This window comes from Lepus europaeus, chromosome 9 (genome assembly GCF_033115175.1).
Source record: "Lepus europaeus isolate LE1 chromosome 9, mLepTim1.pri, whole genome shotgun sequence".
NCBI classification, from domain to species: domain Eukaryota; kingdom Metazoa; phylum Chordata; class Mammalia; order Lagomorpha; family Leporidae; genus Lepus; species Lepus europaeus.
Window position 1 is genome coordinate 117,737,976 of NC_084835.1, and position 25,071 is coordinate 117,763,046.

Here is a 25,071-nt window from a genome sequence, read left to right on the forward strand (position 1 = left end):
CTCCGCCTAGTGGTGCCGGCACACCAGGTTCTAGTCCTGGTCAGGGTGCCGGATTCTGTCCCGGTTGCCCCTCTTCCAGGCCAGTTCTCTGCTGTGGCCCGGGAGTGCAGTGGAGGATGGCCCAAGTGCTTGGGCCCTGCACCCCATGGGAGACCAGGAGAAGCACCTGGCTCCTGCCTTCGGATCAGCGCGGTGCGCTGGCCGCGGTGGCCATTGGAGGGTGAACCAACGGTAAAGGAAGACCTTTCTCTTTGTCTCTCTCTCTCACTGTCCACTCTGCCTGTCAAAACAAAAAACAAAAAACAAAAAAAAAAACCCAAAAACCAAAAACCAAAAAACAAACCCACAAAACCCATCTACTTGCTGCCTGCAGGAAACACCTCACCAGCACAGATAAACACAGACAAAAAGTGAAAGGACTGAAAAATATATTCCATTGTAAGAGAAAACAAAAACAAGCAGGTGTAGCCATCCTAAAATCAGAGAAAATAGATTTTATCACAAAAGCTGTTAAAAGACACAAAGAAGAACACTGTGTAATAATTAAGAGATCAATTCAACTGCAAGATGTAACTATAGTAAATGTATATATACGCAATGCCAGAGTACCTGACTATTCAAAACAAATGTTAATGGGAGAAATAGACTTCAGTACAATAGTAATGGGGATGGGGTGGTGCTGTTGCATAAGGGTAAAGCCACCCTGCAGTGTTGGCATCCCAAATGGGCACTAGTTTGAGTACTGGCTGCTTCACTTCTGATCCAGCTCTCTGCTATGGTCTCAAAAGCAGTGGAGGATGGCCTAATTCCTTGGGCCCCTGCACTAACCTGGTAGGCACAGAAGAAGCTCCTGGCTCCTGGCTTTGGATTGGCTCAGCTCTGGCCATTGTGATCATTTGGGGAGTGAACCAGCAGAAAGAAGACTTCTCTCTCTGCCTCTGCCTCTCTGTAACTCCGTCTTTAAATAAAAAAATAAATCTTAAAAAATAGTAATTGAGGACTTCAACACCCCACTTTCATTAATGGACAGATCAACTAGACAGAGAGTCAACAAATACATAACAGAGACAGTCTACTTTAAGGAACAAATGGATGTAACTGATATCTACAGAACATTTTATCCCACAACCAAAGAATACACATTCTTTGCCTCAGTACACACAAGTTTCTTTTGGATAGATCATACGCTAGGCTGTAAAGCAAGTCTCAGAAAATTAAAAAAAAAACCTGAAATAATACCATTCATCTTTTTTGATCACAATGGAATGAAGCTGGAATTTAACAAATTAAGAATCTGTAGAAAATAGGCAAACATGTGGAGACTGAACAACATGCTCCTGAATGAACAGAAGAAATCAAAAGGGAAATAGAAAAATTTCTGGGAATGAATGAAGACAATAATACAACATATCAAGACTTATGAGTTACAGCAAAAACAGTGAGAAGAGGAAATTTTATAGCAATTAGTGCCTACATCAAGAAATTGGAAAGGCATCAAATAAGTGAGCTTTCAGTGAATCTCAATGACCTAGAAAAACAACAAGAAACCAAACCCCAAACTGAGGAAATAAATAATTAAAATTAAAGAAGAAGTAAACAAATTTGGAGCAAAAAAATACAAAAGATCAATGGAATAAAGAGCTGTTTTTTTAAAAAAAAAAAACCAAAATTTTTAACATCATTAGCCCAATTAACCAAAAAAAAAGGGGGAGGGGGAAGAAGACCCAAGTCAATAAAATCAGAAATGTAAAAGGAGATCTAACAATGGGTGCCCCAGAAATAAAAATAATCACCAAGAATTTCTACAGTTATATGCCAACAAACTGGAAAATCTAGAAGAAATGAATAGAGTGCTTGACACACAATGTACCAAAACTGACTCATGAAGACATACAACCTAAACAGAGCAAATGACCAAGGCAGAGATTGAATAGTAATAAAGACCCTCCCAACAAAGAAAAGTCCTGGACTGGATGGTTTCAATGATAAATTCTATAAGACTTTTAAAGAAGAACTAGTTCCAGTCCTTCTTGAACTATTCAAAATAATTGAAAATAAGGGAATTCTCTCAAACTCCTTCTATGAGTCAAATATCACTTTAATTCCAAAACCACAAAAAAAATTAAAGCAAGAAAGAGAACTATACACCAGTATCATGGATGAACATAGGTGCAAAAATACTTAGTAAACTAACAAATTCAGCAACACATCAGAAAGATCATTCACCTGGACTAAAAGGGAATTATTTCTGGTAAACAGGGTTGGCTCAACATACACAAATCAACAAATGTGTTATATCACATGAACAAATTGAAGAAAAAAACATGATTATATCAATAGATGCAGAAGGAAAGTATTTGATAAAATACAGCAACCTTTCATGATAAAAACCTTAAGCAAATTGGATATAGAAGGAACATTCCTCAATACAGTCAAGGCAATATATGACAAACACACAGCCAACATCATATTGAATGGGGAAAAGTTGGAAGCATTTCCACTGAGATCTGGTACCAGACTGGGATGCCCACTCTCACCATTGCTATTCAATATAGTACTGGAAGTTTTAGCCAGGGCCATTAGGCAAGAAAAAGAAATCAATGGGATACAAATTGGTAAGGAGGAAGTCAAATTACCCGTGTTTGCAGATGACATGATCCTACATATAGGGGTACCAAAAGACTCCACTAAGATACTACTGGAACTCATAAGAGAGTTTGGTAAAGTTGCAGTATATAAAATCAACATAAAAAAATCAATAGCCTTTGTATATACAGACAATGTCATGGCTGAGAAAGAACTTCTGAGATCAATCACATTCACAATAGCTACAAAAAATTTTAAATACCTTAGAATAAATTTAACCAAGGAGGTGAAAGATCCCTAAAATGAAAATTATAAAACATTAAGGAAAGAAACAAAAGACACACATGCACACACACACAAATAGAATAATCTTCCATGTTTGTGGACTGGAAGTATTAGTATCACTAAAATATCCATACTTCTGAAAACAATTTACAGACTCAACATGATCCCAGTCAAAATATCAAGGATATTCTCAGATTTAAAAAAAAGATTCTAAAATTCATATAGAAATACGAGACCCAGAATAGCTAAAGCAATCTTAAAGAAGCAAAACAAAGCAAGAAGCATCACAATACCAGATTTTGAGACATACTGCAGACTAATATTGGCCCCAAAATAGACATGTAGACCAATGGAACAGAATATAAATTCTAGAAATCAATTCACACATCTACTACCAACTAATCCTTGCCAAAAGCGCTGAAATCAATCCCTGGAGAAAGGACAGTCTTTTCAACAAATAGTGCTGGGAAAATTGGATCTCTTGTGCAGAATATGAAACAAGACTCTTACCTTACCCCTTATTAAAATCAACTCAGGATGGATGAAGGATCTTAATCTATGACCTGATACCATCAAATTGCTAGAGGAGAAACTAGGGGAAACTCTGCAAGATATTAGTATAGGCAAAGACTTCTTTGAAAAGACCACAGCAGCACAGGCAATTGAAGAAAAAATAGACAAATGGGATTACATCAAGCTAAGAAGTTTCTGCACTGCAAAGGAAACATTCAGCAAAGAGAAGAGGCAACCCATAGAATGGGAGAAAAATTTAAAACTATGGAACTGATAAAGGATTAATATCCAGAATCCATAAAGAGCTCAAGAAACTCAACAGCAAAACAAACAATCCAGTTAAGAAATGGGCAAAGAATTTGAATGGTTATTTTTCAATAGATGCAGTTCAAATGGCCAACAGACATATGGAAAAATGCTCAGGATCACTAGTCATAAATGCAAATGAAAACCACAATGAGGTTTCATGTTACTCCTATTAGAATCACTATCATCCGCAAATCAAAAAATCATAAATGCTGGTGAGGATGTGGGGAAAAGGTACCCTAATCTATTGTTGGTGGGAATGTAAACTAGTACAACCATTGTGGGAGACAGTATGGAGATACCTCAAAAATTTGACAATAGATATACCATATAACCCAATCTTTCAATCATTCCTTGTAATTTCCCTAAGTGAATTAAAATCAACACATAAAAGAATTATCTGTACCCTCCATGTTTATTGCAGCTGAATCCACAATAGCTAAGATATGGAATCAACTCAGATGTCCATTAACTGATGACTGGATGAAGAAAATGTTGCTTATATATGCTATTGAACACTACTCAGCTGTATAAAAGAAAAAATCTTGTCTCTTGCAACAAAATGGATGCAACTGGAGACCTTTTTACTTAGTGAAATAAGGCATCCCCCAAAAGAAAAATATCGTATGTTTTCCTTGATCTGTGATAACTAATAGAATATCTAAAATGTAATATACTGGAGTGGAACTGACATTTTGAGATTTGATTATTTTTTACAGCCCTGTCTCTACTGTTCAGGAACAGTGTTTCTTTCTGCTTACTATTTGAATTCTTTATGTAGTGGCGGATTAAGCTTATGATTTTAAAAGAAGCTGAAAGTTATAACTAGTACTCAAACAGTATGTTTCACTTTGAGTTTCTATGTGGGTGCAAACTGTTGAAGTATTTTATACTAAATTGATCTTCTGTATATAAATAGAATTGAAAATGAATCTTGATGTGAATGGAAGGGGAGAGGGAGCGGGAGAGGGGAGGGTTGCGGGTAGGAGGGAAGTTATGGGAAGGGGAAGCCATTGTAATCCATAAGCTGTATACTGGAAATTTATATTCATTAAATAAAAGTTAAAAAAAAACAAAAAAAAACAAAAAAACAAACAAACAAACAAAAAAAAAAAGAAACTGAAAGTATGTCCTTGTAAAAATTAGAAGAAAGAATAAGGAAGGAATGAGGAGGGAGGGTGGGAAGAATCTATGCTCCTAAATCTGTATATATGAAACTCATGAAATTCATTCATCTGATGTAAATTAAAAATTTACAAAAAAATGATGTCAGAACTATTCCCACATCAAAGGTTGACTTTGCTGTTTTAACTGCTCCATTGGATGACTTATTCCCCTCCTTAATTTAATATACTGTACATGGGTTTCTTTGAGGAATAAAGTTCCCTGTCCTTCAAATCACTGACTGCCACCTTATTTGGATTTATTTTTTATTATAGCATGTATTGCTACATGGCATTATTTAATACATTTATTTTATTATTATTTTTTTGATAGGCAGAGTTAGACAGTAAGAGAGACAGAGAGAAAGGTCTTCCTTTTTCCGTTGGTTCACCCCCCAAATGGCTGCTAAGGCTGGCACGCTGCACTGATCCGAAGCCAGGAGCCAGGTGCTACTCCTGGTCTCCCATGCGGGTGCAGGACCCAAGCACTTGGGCCATCCTCCACTGCCTTCCCGGGCCACAGCAGAGAGTTGGACTGGAAGAGGAGCAACTGGGACAGAACCGGCGCCCCAACCGGGACTAGAACCCGGGGTGCTGGCGCTGCGGGTGGAGGATTAACCAAGTGAGCCACAGCGCTGGCCTGTATAATACATTTGTAATTCTATTTCTTAGTTGTCATTTTCCTGTTTGAATATTAGCTCTATTTGGACAGGAGCTATTACTTGGTATTTTATCTTTAATATTTTGTATAGCCTGTCATGGAATAAGTGCCTGATAAAAAGTTTTGTGAATAATTTCACTTAATGGAAAATATGACTTTTTATATATTTTCATATTTTGCCAGCTGAAGATTTAGATTGTGATAGTATAAAACATTGCTAGTTTTGGCTACCAGGTAGGGCCCAGTTTGAATTAGTGTATCCCACTAAAGAAATTAATTATATGAATAAAAGTGTTTCAGTGTTTTGAAATTAAGTGTGGTATAAAGAAAAAAAAAGCCTAGTAGTTTAAACTATATTGAAAACATTGAGTCGCTAATGATATTTTGTCTTTGCCTTAGACACTTGTATCTTATCATGGTTAAATGCAGGAGGAAGAGGAAGCTGGGCAGCAGAAGTAATATAAAGATAGACTGCAGGCCAATTAACGGCTGCTTTACACAGTGATCTGCCATCAAGGAGACCCAACAGGGCAGTCCACTGTGGAAAGCCAGGGCTTCGGCAGAAGTCAGCTCATGGAGAGCCCTGGCAGCTCTGCCAGCCAAGTGTTGGGTCACTGGAAATGAACCGCCCTGGAGTGGGAGTCCCAGCTTCCAAAGTGACCACTGCTGCTGAGGGGACGGCCAAGCAGGGTCAATAACATAGCAGGCAGAACTGTAAGTTTCCTGTTACAGATACCACCTGCCTTCACTTGGCCAGCTCTCCTCCCAGGCCAGCTAGGTAATGGAAGTCAACAGGGTGCCTTCCCTATGGAGGTTCACAGCTCCCTTATGATGTACCCCATGTGAAGAGATAGATAGGTCTGGGCCTCATAACTGGCAGGGCCTTGAAGCCCGCCATATGGAGTTTTAAATGTTTATCCACTTTATTAGTTAAATATAACATCTGGGGTTTCTGACAAACAAGTGAGATTGGGGAGTTGGGGAGATTGGAGATGCAACAATTTTATCTATGAATCATATTGAATCTGGATGATTAAATATGGGAGCTGGGTCATCAGTAAAAGGGATTCATTATACCGTTATCTGTGTTAAAGTTAAGAAAAATCTAGAGTGAAGAGTTGAAAAATGTAAAAAACTTTAACTCAAATTTTATCTATATAAAACTTCTTACTCTTTTAAACTTTGAAATTATTTTCAAAATAGCTTTTGTGATTTTTGGAATCTTTTACTCAAAATTTGTTGGACAAATTTATCATGTCTCTTCATTGACTAATTCAAGGATGAAGTTCAAAAATTTATTGATTTATTCTAATCACAAGTTTAGTCCTATAAGATAATTTTTTCTATTTATTTAAAAGCATAGAGAAATGAAAACTTATGAACTTTATGAATTCATATTTATATATAATTTTCTTTATTAAGTGTAGCCTAGGGGTATATGTATTTTATACTTTCAGTCCATCAAGTCTAATAGTAATATCATTTATCAAGAGTTTTAAAAAAATCATGGACAGCAATGATACTGCAAGTCAGTTTCATGAGGATCTTTTTTGATATTTAATTTATATGGGATTCTCATTAAGTGATAAAATTCATTTGTGGATTTATAACATTAGATCATTGTGTTTAACTGACGTGTTAAGACCAATGACCCAAGAATGGGTTAGTAATTCTTTATCTTTTTCTTTTAAGATTTACTTATTTGAAAGTCAGAGTTACAGAGAAAGAGGATTAAATGGGGGTGGGAAGATAGGGGTCGGAAGGCAGAGAGAGAGAGAGAGAGAGAGAGAGAGAGAGGGAATCTTCCATCTGCTGTTTCATTCCCCAGATGGCCATAATGGCCGGGGGTTGGGCCAGGGCAAAGCCAGGAGTCAGGATCCTTCTCTGGGTCTCCTACATGAGTTGCAGGGGCCAAAGTACTTAGGACCATCTTCTGCTGCTTTCCCTGGGCACATTAACAGGGAGCTGGATCAGAAGTGGAGCAGCCCACTCATGATCCAGCAACCATATGGAATGCTGGCATCCAAGATGATGGCTTTAGCCATTATCCCACAACAGTGGCCCTTTCCCTCTTCTTAAATAGCTGACCACAGGCCCATCAAATAGGCCTTAGGTTTGCACTTACTGTTTTTTGCTGATTAGATGTTGATGGGTTGTCCAAAGTATAGTTATTTAACATTAGTATGATAATAAGTAAAAACAGGCCAACTGCCTTGTAATTATCTCCAGCTTGTGTTTGACATGAATACAAACTATGATGTCCTTAGGACTCAGGTGGGAGCTTTCAAATATAAACCTTTGAGACTTTTAAGAGGCTCTGTGCATATATGATCATAAGAACTGAATATTGAATATCAAAGTTTCACAGAGAATGAGAATAAATGGCCCAGAGTATCACTGTAGAAATCTACATGGAAATATTGATGTAATTCAGCTGCAGAGATTCCATGGTTGTACTCAGTTGCAAGGGAGCAACCATCTCAGCTTTGATGTCCACCAGAATGGTGACTTGGAGCAGAGTACTTAATTATGTAGCCCGAGATTTCAGCTCATGGGTCTGGAATAATACCACCACATTCTTCACTGATTTTGAAAATATATTTATTATTTTATCAATAAAAGGATTTCTGTGTTGATGTTGGGAATAGAATATCATGAGAGTATCAAGGTATGTAACAAGTATCTCCATTTTATTATAAAAATACACATTATGTAAATTTACAAATGCATACCAAAAATCCAATTTTTTTTATCCTTTTGCTGCTTCTTTAATTAGAAGAAATTCACTGAAGACTGAGTCAATTTTTTTAAAAAATTCATTTATTTGAGAGATGGAGTTACAGACAGAAAAAAAAGGAGAGACAAAGAGCTTTCATCTGCTGGTTCACTTCTCAAATGGCCACAACGGCCAGAGGTGCGCTGATTCAAAGCCAGGAGCCAGGAGCTTCTTCTGGGTCTGTCATGTGGGTGCAGGGGCCCAGGTACTTGGGCCAGCTTCCACTGTTTTCCCAGGCCATCAGCAGGGAGCTGGATTAGAAGTAGAGCAGCCAGGACTGCAACGACACCCATATGGCATGCTAGCATCACAGGCAGATGCTAAGCCACAGCACCGCCCCTGAGAGAATTCTTTCAAGGGCATAACCAAGTGATACAGTGAAGGTTAAATAAGTTAGAAAGGAAACCTAAAGGTAAAGTACTTCAATCTGTATCTTCATGGGCCTGCAGGAGGCACTGAGGAAAATTAGTTGACAGGGAAGGTTAAAGAGAGCTACTTTTCTGACATGTGAGGTCTGTGTCTATTTTCCTTGATCTGAGCTAGGCTCTGGGATTTCTTTAACCAATGCAGTGAGGGAGAAGTTATGGTATGCCAGGTATTACACCCACTTATCGAGGAAACGGCAGCTCCATCTACTGTTTCTTGGAATAGTCTTTATTGGAACCTGGAAGCATCAGATAAGAAGCACACGTATTCTAACACTGCTAGAGACCACGTGTAGACTCTTTAGGTGACAGTCACATGGACTGTGGATTTAGACGTCTTACTGTCTCCCTCAGGGTCCCTACATGTGAGTAATGGTGTCGTGGATCCTCACAACTAGTGTCTCTGTCAGCTGAGTGCCTCCTAGTGACCTCAGTCATCAAAATCGATCCCTGCTCTAGTTCCTCACCCACAGGTGGGTCATAGCACAATGAATGTGCTGGTTTAAGCCAATCAGTTACAGGGATAACTTTTTAGGCAGCAACAGGTAAGCTTTGTTAATTCATATGAAGAAACAAATAACTCATAAAACCAGAAAATTATGCTAAAATACCTAGAAAGATATTTTTCTATTATTCTTATAAGATCATTCCATTTAATATGACGGGGTCAGATCCATTAGGGCAAAGAGTTAATATTTGAAAGAGAAGAAAATTGATTCTTTTTCTCTTCGGGTGCACATTTTATTATGTTGAACCCTTTTTTCCTTGTCAAATAGCTATAAATGCTTCACCTTTCCTATAGGGACTGGCAGTATAGTAACATATAGTAACATAAGGCAGACAGACAAAGAGAATATTATAGAACAAAACATATGCACTAAACTCATTTATGATTGAAGTCTGGTATTTTCAAGCAAATAGAAAGTTACTTGACTTGCATTTAACTCTGTAAGATTTGTAAACGTTTAGGATGCTTAATTTCATGATGAGTGAAAAATTGCAATTCAGAGGTACTCTCTAGTGTTTTCTCTAGGCTCATATTCCAACCTGGCTTGACAAGCACGCTAATAGCCTCCTTGTTGGGGCTTTGAATTCAAAGGAGACTGTGAGCTTCAAAGGTGAGCAGGCTGTGTAGGAGGAGCTGGACTGGTGAGCTAAAGGGATAGAGGGCTGAGGAGCTAATGATGTCTTTTAGCAATCATGAACCAAACTGTGTGTTTCCAGAGCAGTGTGAAAGAAACGTTTTTGTTTATAAAGGAGAACTTATGCTTTTAAGTTAGTGTATTGCTCTGTCTGAAATATTTGCCCTTTTAAAGTTTCTACATTATTAATAAAAATATGCTGCAGTGTGACTCATTGCTTATAAAAGTGACTCAATGAGCAAGTTTAGAGATATTCTTCATCCTAACTTAAAACACATCATTGAAACTGTTTTATTTTGTTTTCCATCTTCAGCTCTTGGCTTCTGATCTTTTGGTGATTTTTTTAGTTCTTCAATATATTTACCAGAGCATGTTCAGTAAGAATTGAAGAAGACAAACCATAAAGCTATTACATTAGCTTTCCTGCTAAAAGAGTTTTAATGGAGTAGAATGCTGAAATTGACTGTAAGATTCCCCAATATTTTAATTTCATTTTCCGTACAGCCATGTTGTTCAATTATATTAATTTACCTTTAATTTTATGGATTTATGAAAAGCACTTCTAATAAATACCAAAAGATTATGCTATTCTTTTTCAATAATTTGTATCCAAATAGTATCTGAGTTATGTTACTTGGTTATATTGCTGAAAAAATTAGCATCACCAATTTTTGTTAAAAAATTTAGAATTACCAAAGGAGAAACAACAAAAGAAATACAAATAGTATATGAACATCCAGCCAGTGAAGTTAACAACACTCTGGCAAAGAGAATTTTGGCCTATTCTTTTCAAAGATTTGGGCATAAAAATTGGAATTTCAACATTTTTCAGAAATGCTAGCTTAATAGAAATTTTGATATTTTATAAGTATGGACTGTCCTTTGAAAACTAGTAACTACTTGACAAATCTAAGTTTTTATTATTACTGACACTTCAAGAATACATCTGCAACTGAAGATCCTACAACTGAGAAACTCTCCTACCTTTTTTATGCACTCAATTCTTTTGTCACGAAGTCGTATAAGCTTTTCTGCTTAGCAAGTGTTTTTGGCTGCAATAGGCCAGAATCTGCCTTTCCTGTAGATTCAGTAAAAAAATGATGAGTAGTTTTGTCAGCTCTTTTTGAAATACTTATTTATATTGTGATATTGACAATAATGCTATTAACTTGGGACAGAGGAGATGAAACTAACTTGATTATAACTTTTCAAAAATGTTCTTCTCATTTGTGTCTTTTTAATCTGGAAAATGATGGCCAACCATATGGAGAACAAAATTAATGAAAAGCAATTTAGAGATAGATAAGGAAAAATTCTGTCTCCAAAGAAAGGGTTTAATGAGGTACAGGGAACTACAAATGTGAGTGTTGGTTTGAAATGCGAGGTATCTCTGTCCTGTCCAACTAAAGTCTAAAAATCTCAACTGATGATGTCTGAATGTTTGAATTCCCAAATTTCACAAATCTCTTAAATAATAACATTTTTTATTTTACCTTCAATAAGTTAGTATATCTCATTACAATTTTTTTTTTAATTTTTGACAGGCAGAGTGGATAGTGAGAGAGAGAGAGACAGAAAGAAAGGTCTTCCTTTTTGCCGTTGGTTCACACTCCAATGGCCGCCGCAGCCGGCGCGCTGCAGCCTGCGCACCGCGCTGATCCGAAGGCAGGAGCCAGGTGCTTCTCCTGGTCTCCCATGGGGTGCAGGGCCCAAGCACTTGGGCCATCCTCCACTGCCTTCCCGGGCCATAGCAGAGAGCTGGCCTGGAAGAGGGGCAACCGGGACAGAATCTGGCACCCTGACCGGGACTAGAACCCGGTGTGCTGGCGCCGCAGGCGGAGGATTAGCCTATTGAGCCATGGCGCTGGCCTCATTACAATATTTTTAAGATTTAAATATATTACCACTATACTAACATAGGCATAACTTAACATTTATCATTTTAGTTTTAAGAGTTATTTATTTGAAAGGCAGAGTGACAGAGAAGGAGAGACAGAGAGATCTTCCATGCACTGGTTCAATTCCTAAATGACTGTAAGCCCAGAAACCCATCTGGGTCTCCTACATGGGTGGCAGGGACCCATGTCATTGGGCCATCTTCCATTGCCTTTCCAAGTGCATTAGCAAGGAGCTGGATCCAAAGTGGAAGAGCTGGGACTGCGACAAGTGCAAATTAGATGCCAGCATGGCACATGATAGGTTAACCTATTGTGCAACAACACTAGCCCCATTTTAATCATTTTTACATGCATGGCTCAGTGGCATAAACTATATTCATACTGTTGGAGAGGTATGGGGAGGGGTGGGGGTGGAGGGAGAGGGAGAGACAAGCACTGAGAGCTGGGCAACCATCGGGAGTATCCAGCTCCAGTACTTTTTATCTTCCCAGACAGAATGATTAGTGATGTTGAGCATCTCTTCAAATGCATAAATTGTATTTATTTTGTTAAAGATTTATTTATTTATATGAAAGATTTACAGGGAGAGGGAGAGGGAGAGGGAGGGAGGGAGGGAGAGTGAGTTTCCAGCCACTGGTTCACTCTGGATGACTACAACAGTTGGGGCTGAACCAGGCTGAAGCCAGGAGCAGGAACTACTTCCAGTAGTCCCACATGGTGACAGGGCCCTGGTACTTGGGGCCATCTTCCGCTGCTTTTCTCAGGCCATTAGCAGGGAGCTGGATCAGAAGTGGAACAGCCAGGACATGAATGGGCGCAGGTGGCGGTTTTACCCATTGTGCCACAATGCCAGCCCCATGGCTATTTCTTTATCGTTGAAGAAATGTCTGTTCATATTCTTTGCCTGTTTTTCTTTCTTTTTTTTTTTTTTGCTATTATTGGTGTTGATTTATAGAAATTCTTCATAAATTCTAGGTGTTAATCTCTTATCAGATATATGATTTTCAGATATTTTTTCCTATTCCTGGGTTGCCTTATTACTCTGTTGGTACTACATTTTGCCACACAAAGTTTTTAATTTTGATGAAGTTTTATTTTTTCTTTTGTTTTTGGTGCTTTTGGTGTCATGTCCAAGAAATTGTTGCCAAATGTAATATCCTGAAGTTGTTACCCTTTTTTCTTTCTGAGTTCTATAATTTTTACCCTTTTGTTTAGATTTTATATGTGGTATTTACTATGAGTTGAACTCTGATTCTTTTGCATGTGGATGTATGGTTTTCCCAACACCATGTGTTAAAGACTCTCTTCTCTTCATAGAATGGCCTTGGCACCCTTGTCAGCAATTATTTGATTATATGTATGGTAATTTAGTTCTGTGCTCTTTATTCGATTTCATTGTATTATATATCTGCCTTTATGACACACTCTTGATTACTTTAGTTTTATAGTAATAAAATTAAACATGGGCCTGTTTTTTCTTATCAATCTGTTTTTGACTATTCAAGATCCTTTTAGATTCCATATTAATCGAAAGATTTTTTTTTCTACTCTTAAAAAGTATTCATTGGATTTAAAGATATATATATATATTCATTTATTTTTTATTTATTTATTTTTTGACAGGCAGAGTGGACAGTGAGAGAGACAGAGAGAAAGGTCTCCCTCTGCTGTTGGTTCACCCTCCAATGGCCGCCACAGCCCGCGTGCTGCGGCCGGCACACCATGCTGATCCAAAGGCAGAGCCAGGTGCTCCTCCTGGTCTCCCATGCGGGTGCAGGGCCCAAGCACTTGGGCCATCCTCCACTGCACTCCTGGGCCACAGCAGAGATCTGGCCTGGAAGAGGGGCAACTGGGACAGAATCCGGTGCCCCGACTGGGACTAGAACCCGGTGTGTGGCGCCACAGACGGAGGAATAGCCTATTGAGCCGTGGTGCCTGCCTATTTATTTATTTATTTGAAAGGCAAATTTACAGAGAGGCAGAGGCAGAGAGAGAGAGAGAGAGAGAGATCTTCCATCCACTGGTTCACTTCCCAGATGGCCACAATGGTTGGAGCTGGCCAATCCAAAGCCATGAGATAGGAGCTTCTTCCGGGTCTCCCACATTGGTGCAGGGGCCCAAACACTTGGGCCATCTTCTGCTGCTTTCCCAGGCCATAGCAGATAGCTAGATTGGAAATGGAGCACCTGGGACTTGAACCGGCACCCATATGGGATGCTGGTACTGCATACTGGGGCTTTAACCTGCTGTGCCACATTGCCGGCCCCAACACAAACTTTTAATGTCTATAATTTTTGCCATCCACTTACTGAAATAAACATTTTTATCTCAAACATTTTGTTTCTACCTGTGCTCTAAAATAGTTTGACTCTGAGTCTAGGAAGACAGAATAGTGAGAGAATGGAGAAGACTTGGGATACTTTTGCATTGGCTTTATTTGCGTATGTGCTGCAAAGCCTGGTTAACTCTAGGAGTAAGTGAATTTGTTAATATCCAACAGTTCTACAAGCCTGAGGAAAATAGAGCCCAACCTGAAAGTTATAAGATCTGTTTATTTTATTGCAATATTGTTATACTGTTGTTTCCACTAAGGCGTGAGTTTGCAGGAAATCAATGAAAGAGACTCCTAAAATTTTTCTCAAGTAGACACCCAGAGGAGAGGTAAAGGATAGAGGAGAGAAAGAATGGTAGACTTAGTAACCAGAATCATTGGAGCCCGATGCTTAACCTTGGAGGCATACAAGGCTACTTAAGTGTTTGTGGGAAAATACACTTAAAAGATAAGTTAGTTTTGGGCAAGGTTTTTTTTTTTGTTTTTTTTGTTTTTTTGTTTTTTACAAGCAGAGTTAGTGAGAGAGAGAGAGAGAGAGAGAGAAGTCTTCCTTTTTGTTGGTTCACCCCCCAAATGGCTGCTACAGTCAGCGCGCTGCACCGATCCGAATCCAGGAGCCAGGTGCTTCCTCCTGGTCTCCCATGTGGGTGCAGGGCCCAAGCACCTGGGCCATCCTCCACTGCGCTCCTGGGCCACAGCAGAGAGCTGGACTGGAAGAGGAGCAACTGGGATAGAATCCGGCGCCCCAACCGGGACTAGAACCCAGGGTGCCCGCACCGCAGGCGGAGGATTAGCCAAGTGAGCTGCAGCGCCGGCCTGGGGCAAGTTTTTAATAATGTGCGTTTTGAAGATCTCTCATACATTCCTTCTGCCAGTCTTCTGCTTTGTCCCACTTTCCAAACATTTAATCATGAATTTTTTTTAATCTTTCATAATCACAGTATTAGAACTATATGGCATCTTATTAAGTGTTTAACTTCCTTATTTGCTTATTTTCAATATAAAGCAGGTACACTTTCCAAATACTCTATCCTCTTTCCTGAGAGAAGAGTAGATTCTGAGCTTCTTATTATTTTGAATCAGATTTGCATGTTCTTTTGGTGCTAGTTCTTGTCATTTGTATTTTTTGTGCATCAACCCTATCTTCTTACGTGGGATATAAGGTCCTGAGGGACGTGAGTTACAGCCGTCAAGGACCCCAGCTTCCTTTTGCACTTTGTGCTTAGTAAATGTTACTGTTTGACTGACTCCAGGAATAATGGAATTTAATTAACCTAAAATGGAAAAATAGCCTCCACATTAGTGGGATGTGGTGTTTAAATGGTTTTGACCTCTGGAGAAAGGACAAATTAGAGATTGTTTGTCTTCTTGACTATGAAATCCTAATGTAGTTAACACACATTAAACTCAGTAAACCTAGAAAGTTTCACTCCTTGTTGAGCTTTTAGTTCCTCTGAACTAAAATTGTGGCACATGTGAATCATTTTTTAATGGATATGCTTTGTTATCAAACAACCTGTTTAAAACAATCAACACAATTCACAAAGAGGTTTCTTGTACCCAGGAAATGTTTGCTTTCTAAAACGTGTACTTCTTTTTTTTAAAGATTTTTATTTATTTGACAGGTAGAGTTACAGATAGTGAGAGAGAGAGAGAGAGACAGAGAGAAAGGTCTTCCTTCCGTTGGTTCACTCCCCAAATGGCCGCAATGGCCAGCGCTGCGCCGATCCGAAGCCAGGAGCCAGGTGCCTCTTCCTGGTCTCCCATGCGGATGCAGGGGCCCAAGCACTTGGGCATCATCTAACACTATTTCATGATAGAAAATAGTCATTAAGTGAGACTAATAGCAAGTTTCTTTTATAGGATAAAAGGTGGCTATTACGAACTATAGCTAACATAAGGAAGGGCTCATATGCATATTCATATTGATCACTTCCAGCTAAATTGGCTACAAAGCAAGGATGTCTACTTTTATTTCTTTTATTCAGTATTATACTGGAGAGCTTAGCCAGTGAGGTGCAGAAATTTAAGAAATGAAAGGCATTTTGCTCAGAAAGGAAGAAGTGGTTAGGATGCTGCTTGAGATCCCCATATTCCATAATGGAATACCTAGGTTTCAATCTCGTCTCAGGCTTTTTATTCAGATTTCTGAAGTATCTCCAAACTGACTTTCATAGTGGTCTTACCAGTTTACATTCTCACCAAAAGTATATTAGGGTACATCTTTCCCCACATTATCACCATGATTTGTTATGTGTTGATTTCTTTACGAGAGCCATTCTAACTGGGATAAGGTGTGCTTTTGATTTGCATTTCCCTGATGGCTAGTGATCCTGAACATTTTTTCTTGTTTCTGTTAGCATTTGGATTTCCTCTTTTGAAAAATGTCTGTTTAAGTCATTTGCCCATTTTTTTTTTATTTCATAAATGTAAATTTACAAAGTGCAACTTTTGTATTGTTGTGGCTTCCCTCCCAACCTCCCTCCCTCCCGTGGCCCTCAACTCTCCCTCTCCCATCCCACCCTTTATCGAGTTTCATTTTCAATTACCTTCGTATACTGAAGATCAACTTAGTATATACTAAGCAAGGATTTCAACAGGCTGCATTCACACAACCGCACAAGGTATAGGGTATTGTTCGACTAGTAGTGTTTTTAAGTTTCATAGTAAAACACATTAAGGACAGAGATCCTACGTGGGGAGCATGTACCCAGTGACTCCCGTTGTTGATTTGACAATTGACACTCTTATTTATGACGTCAGCAATCACCCGAGACTCTTGCTATGAGCTGTCTAGGCTATGGAAGTCCCTTGAGTTCACCGACTCTGAACTTGTTTAGTCAAGGCCATGTCACAGTGGAGGTTCCTTCCTCCCTTCAGAGAAAGGCACCTCTCTCCTTGATGGCCTGTTCCTTCTGCTGGGGTCTTGTTCACCAGGGTTTTTCATTTAGATTGTTTTTTGCCACCGTGTCATGGCTTTCCATGCCTGTGAGACTCTCATGGACCTTTTAGCCAGATCCGAATGTCCCAAGGGTTGATTCTGAGGCAGGAGTGCTGTTTTGGGCTTTGCCTATGCCAATGTCTCCCCAATGTTCCCTAATAATTTGATGGTATCAGGTCATAGATTTAGCTCTTTAATCCTTTTTGAATGGATTTTTGTGTGAGGTTTAAGGTAGGGGTCCTGCTTCATACTTTTGTGTGTGGAAATCCAGTTTTCCCAGCACCGTTTATTGAAGAGACTGTCCTTGCTCATGGGATTGGTTTTAGATCCTTGATCAAATATAAGTTGGCTGTAGATGCTTGGATTGATTTCTGGCTTTTCTATACTGTTTCATTGCTCTATCCATCTGTATTTGTATCAGTAGCAGGCTGTTTTGCTTATAACTGCCTTGTAGTATGTCTTGAATTCTGTTATTGTGGAACCTCCGGGTTTGTTTTAATTGTATAAGATAGCTTTAGCTATTCGGGGTCTCCTATGCCTCTAAATGAATTTCAGCATCATTTTTTCCAGATCTGAGAAGAATGTCTTTGGTATTTTGGTTGGTATTGCATTGAATCCATAAATTGTTTTTGGAAGTATGGACATTTTGATAATATTGATTCTTCTAATCCATGAAAATGGAAGACTTTTCTATATTTTGTATCTTGTAATTCTTTCTTTAATGTTTTGTGATTCTCATCATAGATATCTTTGACATCCTTGGTAAAATTTATTCCAAGTATTTGATTTTTTGTAGCTGTTAGTAGTTCTTAGTAGTTCTTTCTCAGCCATGACTTTCTGTATACAAAGGCTTTTTACTTTGTGTGTATTGATTTTATACCCTGCTACTTTACCAAAATCTTCTATGAGTTCCTCTAGTCTCTTAGTGGAGTCTTTTGGATGCCCTATATATACAATCATGTCATCTGCGAATAGAGATAGTTTTACTTCCTCATTCCCAATTTGAATCCCTTTGATTTCTTTTTCTTGTCTAATGGCTCTTGCTAAAACTTCCAGGACTATATTCAATAGCAAAGGTGAGAGTGGGCGTTCTTTTCTGGTTCTGGATTTCAGTGGGGATGCTTCCAACTTTTCTCCATTCCATAGGACTCTGGTCATGGGTTTGTCATAAATTGGCTTGACTGTGTAGAGGAATGCTCCTTCTATGCCCAATTTGCTTAGAGTTTTTATCATGAAACGGTATTGTATTTTATCAAGTGCTTTCTCTGCATCTATTGAGATCATCATATGGTTTTTGTTCTTCAGTTTGTTAATGTGATGTACCACATTGATTTATTTGTGAATGTGTTGAATCATCCTTGCATACCAGGGATAAATCCCACTTGGTTTGGGTGGATGATCTTTCTGATGTATTGTTGCATGCTATTGGCCAGAATTTTGTTGAGGATTTTTGCATCTATGTTCATCAGGGTAATTTGTCTGTAGTTCTCTTTCTCTGTTGTGTCTTTTCCAAATTTAGGATAAGGTGGTGCTGGCTTCATATAAGGAGTTTGGGAGGATCCCCTCCCTTTCAATTGTTTTGAGTAACTTGAGAAGAAGTGGAGTTAGTTCTTTTTTAAATGTCTGGTAGAATTCAGCAATAAGCCATCCAGTCCTGGGCTTTTCTTTGTTGGGAGAGTGATTATCACTGATTCATTTTCCATCTTGGTAATGGGTCTCTCTAGGTTTTCTATGTCTTCATGGTTCAATTTAGATAGGTTGTATGTAAGTGTCCAGAAATCTATCTGTTTCTTCTAGGTTCTCAGTTTGATGGCATATAGCTCCTTGTATTAAATTCTGATGATTATTTTTATTTCTGTGGTGTCTGTTGTTACGTTTCCTTGTTCATCTCTAATTTTATTGACTTGTGTCTTCTCTCTCCTTTTTTTTTTTTTTTTTTTTTTTGGTTAGTGGGGCCAATGGTGTGTCAACAATTTTATTTGCTCAAAAAACCAGCTCTTTGTTTTGCTGATCTTTTGTATTGTTTTTTGGTTTCAATTTGTTGATTTCTTCTCTGTTTTTAATTACTTATTTTCTCCTACCAGTTTTGGGTTTGGTTTGCTACTGTTTTTCTAGATCCTTCAGATGCATTGATAGATCATTTATTGGTACGTTTCCAATTTCCTAATGAATGCACCAATTGCTATAATCTTTCCTCTTAACACTGCTTTTGCTGTATCCTATAAGTTTTGATACATTATCAGGTCATCTTCATTTGTTTTCAAAAATATTATGATATCTCTTTTGATTTCTTCTATGACCCATTGTTCATTCAGGAGCATGTTGTTCAGTCTCCATGTGTTTGAATATATTCTAGAGATTCCTGAGTTGCTGATTTCCAGCTTCATTGTTTTTTGGTCTGAGAAGACACATGGTATAATTTTGATTTTTTTGAATTTGTTGAGACTTGTTTTATGTCCTAGCATGTGGTCAATCCTACAGAAGGTTCCATGCACTGGTGAGATGACTGTGTATTCTGCAACTGTAGGATGAAAAGTTCTGTAGATATCTGTTAGGTCCATTTTTTCTATAGTGTCGATTTATTCTACTGTCTCCTTGCTGATTTTCTGTCGAGTTGATCTGTCCATTGCTGAAAGTGGGGTATTGAAATCTACCATTACTATTGTATTTGTGTCTATGTCTGCCTTTTAGATCCTTTAACATTTCTTTTTAAATAGTCAAGTGTCCTGTAATTAGTTGGTTATACTTTTATAATAGTTACATCTTCCTGTTTAATTTATTCCTAATTATTACATAATTTCCTTCTTTGTCTTTTAATAGTTTTTGTGTTAAAGTCTATTTTGTCTGATAATAGGATGGCTACAATGGCTCTTTATTGGTTTCTGGTAGCATGGAATATCTTTTTCCATACTTTCACTTTCAGTCTGCATGCATCTTTGTTGGTGAGATTTGTTTCTAGGAGGCAGCAAATGGATGGGTTTTGTTTTTAAGTCCATTCATCCAGTCTGTGTCTTTTGACTGGAGAGTTGAGGCCATTTATAATCAAGGTAACTATTGATAAATAATGATTTTGCCCTTACAGTTTTCCAAAAATATTCCTATTTTTTACTTTGGAATTCCTTTGTCCTTTTGGAGATTTTCTTCCTTTGCCTTCTTCTGTAATGATGACCATGTTTCTGTGTTTATGTGTGCAGCACATCCTTAAGCATCTTCTCCAGGGTTGGATGGGTGGTGACAAATTCTTTTAGTGTCTGTTTGTCATGGAAGGTCTTTATTTCACCTTTGTTCATAAATGAGAGCTTTATTGGATATACTATTCTGTATTGACAGTGTTTTTCTCTTATGACTTGGACTATATCTCACCATTTTCTCCTATCCTATAGGGTTTCTTTTTTTTTTTTTTTTTCTTTTTTTGACAGGCAGAGTGGACAATGAGAGACACAGACAGAGAGAAAGGTCTTCCTCTGCTGTTGCTTCACCCTCGAATGGCCACCGCGGCCGGTGTGCTGCGGCCGGCACACCACGCTGATCCGAAGGCAGGAGCCAGGTGCTTCTCTTAGTCTCCCATGTGGGTGCAGGGCCCAAGGACTTGGGCCATCCTCCACTGCACTCCCGGGCCACAGCAGAGAGCTGGCCTGGAAGAGGGGCAACCGGGACAAAATCTGGTGCCCCGACTGGGACTAGAACCTGGTGTGCTGGCACTGCAGATGGAGGAATAGCCTATTGAGCCGCGGTGCCGCCTGCCTGTAGGGTTTCTTATGAGAAATTTGCTGTGAGTCTAATTGGAGATTCTCGGTAATTGATCTAGTATTTTTCACATGCACATTTTAGAATCTTTATGTTTTACTGTTTAGAGTTTGATTACAATTGTCATGGTGAAGATCCTTTTTGGTCATGTTTATTAGGAGTTCTATGTGCTTCCTGTATTTGAATGTCCTTTTCTTTCTCCAAATAGTATTTCACTAAAAAGACCTTGTAATCCTTTCTCTCTTTCCACACCTTCAGGAACTTCTAGAACCCACATGTTGGGTCATTTGATAGTATCCTGTAGATTACCAACAATGTTTGTAGTTTTCTGATTTCTTCTTCTTGTGTTTGTTCTGACTGTATTTTCCTGTGCTTTGTCTTCTAAGTCAAATATTCTTCTGCTTCACTGATTCTGTTGTTAAGGATTTCCACTGTATTTTTTATTTGTCCTATTGAGTTCTTCATTTCTAAGATATCATTTTGATTTCTCTTTAAGATCTCAATTTCTTGGGTGAAATTTCCTTTCATGTAATGTATGGATTTTATTAGTTAATGCATTTGCTTCTGATTACTTCTAAGTAATCCTATGATCAAGTTTTTGAATTCCATTTCTGGCATTTCTTCAGTATCTAGTATTGAAGTATTGTGTTATTTTAGAGGTGTCATGTTGTCTACCTTATTCTTGTTTCTTGAATAGGTGTTATTCATCATTTGTGGAGATACTCATCGTTGGTTTCTTCTTCTTCTTCTTCTTTTTTACAATGCTGTGGTGGCTTTTATCTTTGGATCATGTCTGAGTGAATTAGTGGAGTGTCTGCTTTCAGGGGAATAGCTAGAGGCATGTGTGGGGTGGCCGGGGAGCTCTGTTCAGTGCTCCAATGTAAAGGCATGTCTGAGGCAGCACACCCAGGTGTGGTGCAGTAAATCTCTTTTTTTAAAATTTTGAATCAGAGGTGAGATTTCTTCTTGTCTGTTGTCTCAGCTGAGCTCCTCTCATAGAAGGAGACCAGTGCCTGGGTGCTAGCCCAACTGAGTGTTTGTCCGCTCTGCCTCAAGGACCACAGGAAGGATCTGTCCAGTTCTCAGTGTAAGCTCAGATTTCCCGGCAATGTCCCTCACCAGGTAACCAAGGATCCACCTGATCGTGTGGAACCTCCCACAGTGACTGCCCAAAGTCCCAGCCACACCCTGAGTCCTCCCCAAAGCCTCAGTGTTTTCACAGTCCTGTTTTTTCTCCTCCAGTTTGGCAGGTACACTATCCCCCACAGAGCTCCAAGCTGGATTCCCTCTAGGCTTTTCCTGTAGCTTTTTCCCCGTGGCTTGGGCTGCTGCAATCAGGTCTCACCTCACTCTCCAACGCTGGTGTGGAGGCTCTCAGCTGCTGGGTTCTTAAGTTGTGTGCATCCTCGCCCTCCACATCAGTCCACTGTATTGCTCCAATTTGGGTAGAGTTTCCTCTCCTGTCTTCTCCCTAACTCTTACCTGAGATTGCATTCTTTCCACTTTTTTAAAAAAACTCTGGCCTGACTCTTGCGTGGGAAACCTGGGTTGTATTCCAGGCTCTTGCTTCAGCTCCTGGCCCTAGTTTGGGCAGTTGCAATCATTTGGGAATTTAATCATTGGATGAAAGCTGACATGCGTGTGCTTCTCTCTCTTTCTCTCTCTCTCTCGCTCTCTCTTTCCCACTTCCTCCATGCCTGAAAATGGTTAAATAAGATTTTTTTAAAAAAAGACTGATAAGAAAAAATTTTGGCAAGACTGTGAAATAATTATAATTCTCATATTCTTCAGTTGATAGTGTAAAATGGTACACTTGTTTTTGGAATATTATTTGACAATTTCTTATAAAGCTAAACTTTACTCTAAAAAACCAAGAATTCTACATGTAGGCTTTATATAAGGGAAATCAAAACATAAGTTCACAAATAATTGACTAGGGATGTTCATGATAGCTGTGTTCATAATAACCAAAACATGAATGGGACACAAATTTCATATACATGAGCAAGCAAATTATGACATATTTGCTTATGGATGATGATACTCATTCAGTAACAAAAAACATGGGGCTACTAATAAACATGAAATATGGATTAATCTACCCAAAATTATTTTTGGGAAAAACCAGTCACAAAAGTTTACTAGGTTGTATGGTTCTGTTTAGAACAGATTGTAGCACAACACTAACCTGATGTGAATGACCACACAGTAGTGGATCAAAGTATCCCCGGGATCTGTGTGTTTCACTCTAGGCAAATATGCTCCAATAAAGACAACAAATTGTATTCACAGCCAAGAATAGAATATATGAAAAACTAATCCATGCTGGGTGAATAAAAAAAATGCTGCAGAATATTAAAGAGAAAAATCTTTCAAAGAAAACTAGGGAAGAGAGATTCTCTCTAAAGGAAAATGCCAGCAGAGGAAGTAGCATTCAGCCTGTAGTTTATTTGCAGAGTAACTCTGATTCAAAATGAGAAGATAGGACCATTCTAGAACAATTTAAGAATGATTACTAACCAGGTACACTCAGTGAAGAACACTGAGCATCCCATAAAGGCAGCAAAGCATCTGGTACAAGAGAATGTTGGCTCACTTAGGGTCTGACGGAGCACTCACTTCAATCTCTGCAGATGGAGAGCCCTGGAGCAATGTTAGGCTGCATACATGCTGGAAGAACCCAACCACATGGACCCGGCTGGAACACTCTGATGTCTGTTGTTGACATGGTGCCCTTGGAGCTGCTCCAGAGAGTGGACCATGGTGGTAGGCACACAGCCTACGGTGCAGGCGGTAACATTGTCAGATGAGGTAAGCAGGAATGGGATGGAATGGGAGGACATTTCTGATGGCTTCAGTTTCTGGATCTCTTTTTTTTAATAGAAAGTTTTATTTAATAAATACAAATTTCATAAGTACAACTTCTGTATTATAATGGTTCTTTCCCCACAATTGCCCTCCCACCCCCAAACCATCCCACCTTCTACCCTCTCCCATCTCATTCTTCATTAAGATTCATTTTTAATTATCTTTATATACAGAAGATTAATTTAGTATATACTAAGTAAAGATTTCAACAGATTGCACCCACACAGACACACAAAGTTTAGAGTACTGTTTGAGTAGTAGTTTTACCGTTAATTCATATAGTACAACACATTAAGGACAGAGATCCTACATGGGGAATAAGTACATAGTGACTCCCGTTGTTGATTTAGCAATCGACACTCTTATTTATGACATCAGTAATCACCCAAGGCATTTGTCATAAGCTGCCAAGGCTATGGAAGCCTCTTGAGTTCACCATCTCCGATCTTATTTAGACAAGGTCATAGTCAAAGATAGTCAAAGTGGAAGTTCTCTTCTCCCTTCAGAGAAAGGTACCTCCCTCTTTGATGGCCCGTTCTTTCCACTGGGATCTCACTCACAGAGATTTTTTATTTAGGTCATTTTTTTTTTTTTTTGCCAGAGTGTCTTGGCTTTTCATGCCTGAAATACTCTCTTGGGCTTTTTAGCCAGATGTGAATACCTTAAGGACTGATTCTGAGGCCAGAGTGCTATTTAGGGCATTTGTCATTCTATGAGTCTGCCTTGTGGACCGTTCTCTCCTTTTTAATTCTATCTATTATGATTAGCAGACACTTGGGCTTATTTATAGTGATCATTTTGACACTTAATCCTATTTTTATGATCAGTTATCAACTTGAACTGACTGGATCTCTTTTAATGTATTAGAATCTTTTCCTCTTTGAGACAAAAGTACCCTCATTGCTGGTTTCTAAGTGAGCCACAGAGTAACTGCTCTGTAGTGCACATGGCTCTTGAAAAATGAGACTTTCTCATTCTGAAATACTTGACATGAAAACTGATATTAATTTAGATTTAAAATCCTTTCATATTTCAGGAAATTTTCATATGACATTTGTTAGTGAAAGAAGTGAAACTGTTGTTATGTTCTTTAAAAGTAATTTTAACTATTGTATGTTTTTGAAATTTTAGAATTATAGCTTGGCTTTTTTTTTTACCATCCACTTGTGTGAACAAAGTTTCTTGTCAAAGTTGATTACTGAAAATCTGAAGAGGTCATTATTAGAAGATGTTATTCAGGGCTCACTCACAGATATTTCAAGTGTCAAATCTGACATTAAAGTGAAGTAAATATAAGTGAAAAGTAATCTTAAGATTCTCATTTATATATCTGAGAAAAATTTCAAAATTTCATACATAGTGAATATTTAACAACTTTTCTAGAACTTCTTTTTTGCATCATACCTGTATAATATTAAAATACAATTC

The 25,071-nt window shown here is 38.5% G+C and overlaps 1 long non-coding RNA gene across 2 annotated transcripts in view; it reads left to right on the plus strand.

Annotated features, from left to right (window-relative positions):
- LOC133766649 (uncharacterized) overlaps positions 1 to 25,071 on the plus strand; it is a 347,434-nt gene that overhangs the window by 161,221 nt on the left and 161,142 nt on the right. For both annotated transcript variants that reach the window (XR_009866734.1, XR_009866733.1), the window contains exon 2: positions 23,409 to 23,586. This is a non-coding gene — a long non-coding RNA (uncharacterized LOC133766649). The remainder of the gene's footprint in view (positions 1 to 23,408; positions 23,587 to 25,071) is intronic.